Genomic DNA, 6,611 nt, shown 5'->3' on the forward strand with positions numbered 1-6,611 from the left:
CTCAGCCCCTTTACCTCTATATCTTACCCATCCCCCACTGGCTCAAATCTCAGGCATTGTTAGGTGACTGATGAATCTTTGTGGAGGGGGAAAGGGAAGGCTGAAACACATGGAAAATTTGAGATGACTTGGAGCTCAGCACACAGGCAGAACTCCTCAACCCAGTACATAGTATATCTAGAGGTTTATTCAAACTCCATAGATCTCAAAATAAAACTAAAATCAACATGGGAAATTTTGCCCCCAAGACCAGAGACTCCCAGCCCCTATTAAAACTTCTGACTTGCAGAGATGGGAAGATTTAACTAGAAGTGATATCAATTAAGATGGCTAAAATGTAACTTTTTTTATTCCTAAATCAATGTTTTTGCATACAAATTAGAAAGAGCAGCTTTAGAATTATAACTGAATGAGCAGGAAGCTTATCTTGATTGCAAATTAGAAGCTCCTGGGAAGAGCACAGGTCAATTAAAAAAAAAAAAAAAAACAAAAACAAAACAAAAACAGAAAGGCTGGTTTCAGGCAAGAGGAGAAAAGAGATTGTATAAGTTCCTTTCTCTGGGACCTTGATAGGTTTGTAAATAAATTTTATTTACTGTTAAAGACTATAGTGCTGGCAATTCTTACCTATTCCAATTACTATACCTACTGGTTTCTGGGAGCAAGGCAACAGGATTGCTGGATGAGTTCTGCTGGGAAACTGTAGAGGAGTGTTTTCCTATTGCAGAAAGCCAGGTCACCTTAAAAAGGATTATAGAAACACAAAATTTGACTTAGAAACTAAACAAAAATCAAGCATAGGGTTGCTCCGAGGGCATTTTCTCTCCTCAATGATAATTTGGGAGGAGTTGAAATTATCAAAAAAGGGAAGCCACTAAGGCCCCTATAAATACCTGGGGCTACTTTATTTGTTCTTAACCACACACAACTAAGTTGTCTCCTCCCTGGGAGTAAAGCTTCTGTACAAATGTCAGGGATAGCTAATCAATGTCTGTTTTTAAATCAGAACCTGTCCATTTCCAAATAGGGAATGTTACGGGACAATATATGTCTTTGCTAATCAGATCTGCCCCAATTCACCAGATAGAGTCTCCTGTTTTAAATCACTGATTCCCAGCCTGGCCAATTTGGCTCAGTGGTTAGAGTGTCAGCCCATAGCCTCAGTGGTTAGAGTGTCAGACCAGAGAGTCCCGAGTTCAGTTTCCACTAAGGGCACATACCTCAGTTGCGGTTCATCCCCGGCCCCAGTTGGGGTCATGCGGGTGGCAACCAGTAGATGTGTCTCTCTCACATTGATGTTTCCCTGTCTTTCTCTTCCTCCCTATCTATCTGAAGATAAGTTAAAAAAAAATGTCCTCCAGTGAGGATAAAAAGAATAAAAATAAAAATAAAGAAACCTCCTAATGGGAAAAGAATCTTATGACTGATTGAATGTATGCTAACCATCTTTTCTTCATTATTAACTTCCACGAGAGCCTTGGGGACAGCTTTACAGGGTACCCTTCTTGCTCAGAATGGCCCAAAACAGCCCAGAGTCTGGCAGAGATGCTTCTAACTTTCAGCTTGCAGTTATTTGTCTCTCCATAAATGGGGAACCAGTCCACAGTGCTTTGAGAGTTTCCCTTTTAGTATATATGCTCACCAACCGGGAGAAATTTGACCATGAGTCCCTTAAGATAAAGGTTAATCTTTTGTAACACAGCCTGGCCCCAATATAAAGTGGGCAATAGAGAGGTTTGGCCAATTAATGGCACCATTAATTCTGATAGAATCTTGCAACTAGACCTGTTTTACCATTGTGCTAACATGTTCATAACTTGTTTATAGTTCCATAATTGATGATTGGGAAAGTCACTGTGTGCCCTCTAGTTGAACCTGTTTTGTAAAGAATTTAACCAGCAGGATAGAGATCTAAATAACCTCAGTAAATTGGAATACTCCCTGAACCAAGAAATTGTTGGGAGCTGGCTACGTGTCTGACAGAGTCCATGGAGCCTGGAGGTCTTGAGTCACAGACTCAAACTCCCCCACAATCTCAAGGAATTAGCCTTGCATTGTGTTTGTGCAGCTCAGGGCTAAGTGTGACCCAATGTACCTTAAAATACTTGGGTGTTCCTGGGTGTGCCTGGGTGCTCCTGTTATCCGCAAGGCAAACTAATTCTATACAGCATTGTTGTAGCCCTGGGCATTACATAAAGAAGATCCTATTTTCTTATATCATTAAACTTTTGCTATAAGGTATAAAAGACATGTAATAAAGCATATCGGGGCTGATCTCCAAAGACTCTGTCACAGGGGTGTTCAGAATCAGACACCGGCCAGCTAATAAATGGCTCCTATTTGGACTTCAATTCTCTAGTGTTCTTTCTTTGACTCTGTCGTGCCACACCACCATTCCAAGGGAAATGGATAGAGGTTTCATATATCCTAACCTTTATGATTCTAAGCTATATGCTGCCTGTAAACTAACAAAATGTACCCAAATGGAAAGAAACATTTCAAAAAATGAATAGTTTTGTCAGTTCATTGCCAATATTTGGGTGGCAACCTAGTCCCTGAAGTATTAAAAATGACTATCCTTGTTACAAATGAAGTTTTCACAAGGCCAGAGGTGTGGCTTTAGACACAGTTCAAAGCCCACCAAAAGTCTTACCTTTCTAAAACTTCCCCTATTCAGCCCTGGCTGGTTTGGCTCAGTGGTTGGAGCGTCAGCCTGTGGACCAGAAAGTCCCAGGTTCCGTCCGTATTGCTAGGGGCTAGGGGCACCAAAAAAACAAAAACAAAAACAAAACAAACTTCCCCTATTCATCTCAAGAGACTTATAGATAATTAGCTTCATGAAACCAAAGTCCCAGGTCCTTTGAAATGCAAATTTCTGATCTTCACCAAAAGCTCCAGTCTGGGCCACTTTTTTTTTTTTTTTTTAATCCTCACCTGAGGACATTTTTACATTTATCTTTAGATAGAGCTGGAGAGAGAGAGAGGGGAAGAAAGAGAAAAACATGGATGTGAGGGAGATACATCGAGTTGTTGCCACCCACAGGATCCCAACTAGGGCCAGGGATAAACTGCAACTGAGGTACGTGCCCTTAGTGGGAACCGAACCCAGGCTTCTCTGGTCCACAGGTTGATGCTCTAACCGCTAAGCCAAACCAGCCAGGGCTGGGCCATTTTTCTTTTTTATTTTTTTTCTTTATTAATTTTAGAGAGAGAGGAAGTGAGAGGGAGAGAGAGAACATCGATTGGTCGCCTCCTGCATGTCCCCCAATAGGGATCGGGCCCACAACTTGGGCATGTGTCCTGACCAGGAATCGAACTGGCGGCCTCTTGGTGCATGGGTCGACGCTCAACCACTGAGTAACACAGACTGGACTGGGCCATTTTTTTTTAAATACAAATTTCTGAAAGGTGATTCTTATCAGAAGGGGGCAGATCCATTTAATTTATTTCAGCTATTCTTTTCTAAATTAGTGAATTTTGATAAAAGTTATCAAATATCTAGATGTTTTAAAATAACATGAAATACTGAAACATTGATTGCTAGACTAGTCTTAAGTTTGCCTGCTTTTGGCTGTTTATTGCAGAAAATCTGTAAAGTAAATTTGGAGCTATAGGTTTAAAATGTGTGCTGGTTGTTTACTTCATTATCACTGAGAATTGAGGTTTCTAAAAGTTCAAATTAAGTTGGAAAGAAATTATATAACTTTGATAATAGAAGGCATAAGGTATAGAAGTACATTTTTATTTTTAACAGGACAAGGATTGAAATTGAGTTATTTTAATGATGGTTATTCCTGAATGGGTAAAATGTGGGCAAATTATAGAAGGTTGTAAAAGTTTTAAGTTTGTAGGAAAAAAAAAAAAAAAAACCCAGTCAGGCTCCTGTACTCCTTCCTGACCTGATTTCTGTCTGGTGACATTATGTGACTCTGGGACCTGGAGTTGTTTTCATGACACTCTCCTCATTGTCCATGTGGGGAAAACCTACCTGTCAGCTGCAGAGTAAATCCGTCATCAAAAGGCATATCAGTAACACTTAGATGAAGGTAAACTTGCCCTCTGGGCATGGAGTCAGTGCAGCACGTGGTCCACGCTGAGCAGCAGAGATGCCTGGCTGCACATTCAGGATGACCAAGTGGGAGACAGCTACATCCACAGTAGCAGAGACCTACGACATCAAGCTCTTTGGGATGTGGAGCACTGATGATGTGCAGATCAATGACATTTCCTTGCAGGATTACATGGTGATGAAGGAGAAGTATGCCAAGTACCTGCCCCACAGTGCAGGGCACTATGCGGCCAAGGGCATCCACAAGGCCCTGTGTGCCCCACTGTGGAGCACTTCACCAACTCCATGATGATGCATGGCCACAACAATGGCAGCAAGCTCATGACCATGTGCATCATCAAGCATGCCTTCGAAATCATCCACCTTCTCACCTGCGAGAACCCCCTGCAAGTCCTGGTACATTTCATCATCAACAGTGACCCCTGGGAGGACTCTAAGAGAATTGAGTGAGTTGGAACATTGAGGTGACAGGCTGTGGACCTGTCCCCTCTGTGCTGTGTGAACCAGGCCACCTGACTGCTATGCACAGGTGCCCATGAGGTTGCCTTCTGGAACATTAAGACCATTGCCGAGTGCCTGGCAGATGAGCTCTTCAATGCGACCCAGGGCCCTCCAACTCCTATGCTATCAAGAAGAAAGATGAGCTGGAGCATGTGGCTAAGTCCAACTGTTGATCACTGGCTGTGGCTCCAATAAATCTGTTTTTCCTTTTGGCAGAACAGGCAAAAAAAATAAGGGTGATTTTACGGAGATAAATTGTGTTTCAGTAAAACCACAATGCCCAATTATGAGTATTGGACTCTAGTGCAGTTGATTGTCTTCAAAGTTTAAAGTATTATTTTTATCTGTGAACTAAACTGGTTCCTAAATTCTTCTAGTTGTCTTCAAATCTCAAAGCTGTTTTATTTTTTTCTTTCCCATCCTCTGAGTTGGAATTATTAAAAACTACTGATATGATGTCAACCATACAGAATTTACTTGAGCATCTGATGCTGTCCAATTGTCACTGCTTGCTTTCATTTCAGCAGAAGAAACTTTAAACCTTCTTGACTGATAGTCTCACAGACTCAGAAACTGGTTTATACTTGGCTGTAACCATTAACCGTTGTTTTTCTCTTGTTTTCATAGGCATAGTTCTTATTAAATACCTGATTAATTGTTTACACAATATCGGTCTCACTTTGGAAGCCCATCCACGCCTTCCTTTCCTTTCTTCAAAACTGTATACGAGGTATTATGGGCAAACAAATATCCCTGACCATGCATGGCCTATAGAACTTTTCCCTACCCTTGTTCCCCACCCTTGTTCCCCAATTCCCCAACATACTAACACTGTTTAGAGACAGCTCTATACTGACAGAACAGCAGGAAGTATCTACAGAAGAAAGAGACCTCTGTCCCAATTCCATAAGAATAATTACTAACAGATAGAAAGAGGAGGGAAATGTTAGGACTTACAGGGCAATATAATTTCTAACGGCCATTTTGCAAGCCTCCCTGACCCAGGAGAACAAAGACCAAACTTCCAACCACAAGAGAACAGGCAGGACAAGAAATACCGCTGGACACCAGGAACCAAAGAAGCACCCAACTGCACATCTGCATTCCTGTAGACCCAACCTCCTGCCCAAACCAACCAACCAAGTCCCCAAAACCCACTGACTGACAAAAGCTTCCTGCCATTTGACGCATATAAGGATAAAACTCCAGTCCGGCTGGTGTGGCTCAGTGGCTGAGCATCTACCTATGCACCAAGAGGTCGCCAGTTTGATTCCTGGTGAGGACACATGCCCAGGTTGTGGGCCTGATCCCCAGTGGGGGGGCGTGCAGGAGGCAGACAGTCGATGTTCTTTCTCATCAATGTTTCTATCTCTCCCTCTCTCTTCCTCTCTCTCTTTCTCTAAAATTAATAAAGGAAAAAAAATTTTTAAGGATGAAACTCCAGCTCCTAGGTTCTGCCATCATCAACCAATACCCCATGGCTCGGTGACGTGTAGCCCTTCCCTTCAGATAGCCCCATGCCCCATCCCCTTTTCTTTAAATAAACCCAATTTTTTTCTTATTCACTGTCTGATATCACTATCCAGCATGCCTGTGCACTGTGAATCACCCCCTTTCACCTTTCAATAACAAAGGGAGACATTTTTAAGAGAGAGGATATCTTTCTAGCATTCTTCAAATCACACAGGGTTGTCCCCTACTTTTCTCAAATGGACACAGAGTTGTGGTAGATTGTTAAGTAATGGCTCTCAGTGAGTCACACCTCCCAGGAGGCTTGCCCTTCGTCATTCTCTCCCACATGGACTCTGGACTTGGCCATGTCCCTTGCTTTGGCTACTAGAACATCAAAAAAACGTGATTCAAGCAGAGATTTGATACATGCTTATGTGCTGAAGTTTGCCCTCTCAGAGCCCTGAAACCATGGTAGAGAAGTTGACATGAAAGATCATCTGGAGAGAGAGGTCCAGCCATCCAAGCAGAGCCACCAGTTGAGTGCAATGAACTGTAGTGAGAGAAGCAAAACTGCCCAGTCAACTCAAAG

The 6,611-nt window shown here is 42.3% G+C and overlaps 1 pseudogene; it reads left to right on the forward strand.

Annotated features, from left to right (window-relative positions):
• The first annotated feature begins 4,127 nt into the window (after positions 1 to 4,127).
• Positions 4,128 to 4,743, forward strand: LOC118635559 (annotated as a pseudogene).
• The last annotated feature ends 1,868 nt before the right edge of the window (positions 4,744 to 6,611 follow it).

The sequence above is a fragment of the Molossus molossus genome, unplaced genomic scaffold (assembly GCF_014108415.1).
Source record: "Molossus molossus isolate mMolMol1 unplaced genomic scaffold, mMolMol1.p scaffold_m16_p_2, whole genome shotgun sequence".
In the NCBI taxonomy this organism is placed as follows: domain Eukaryota; kingdom Metazoa; phylum Chordata; class Mammalia; order Chiroptera; family Molossidae; genus Molossus; species Molossus molossus.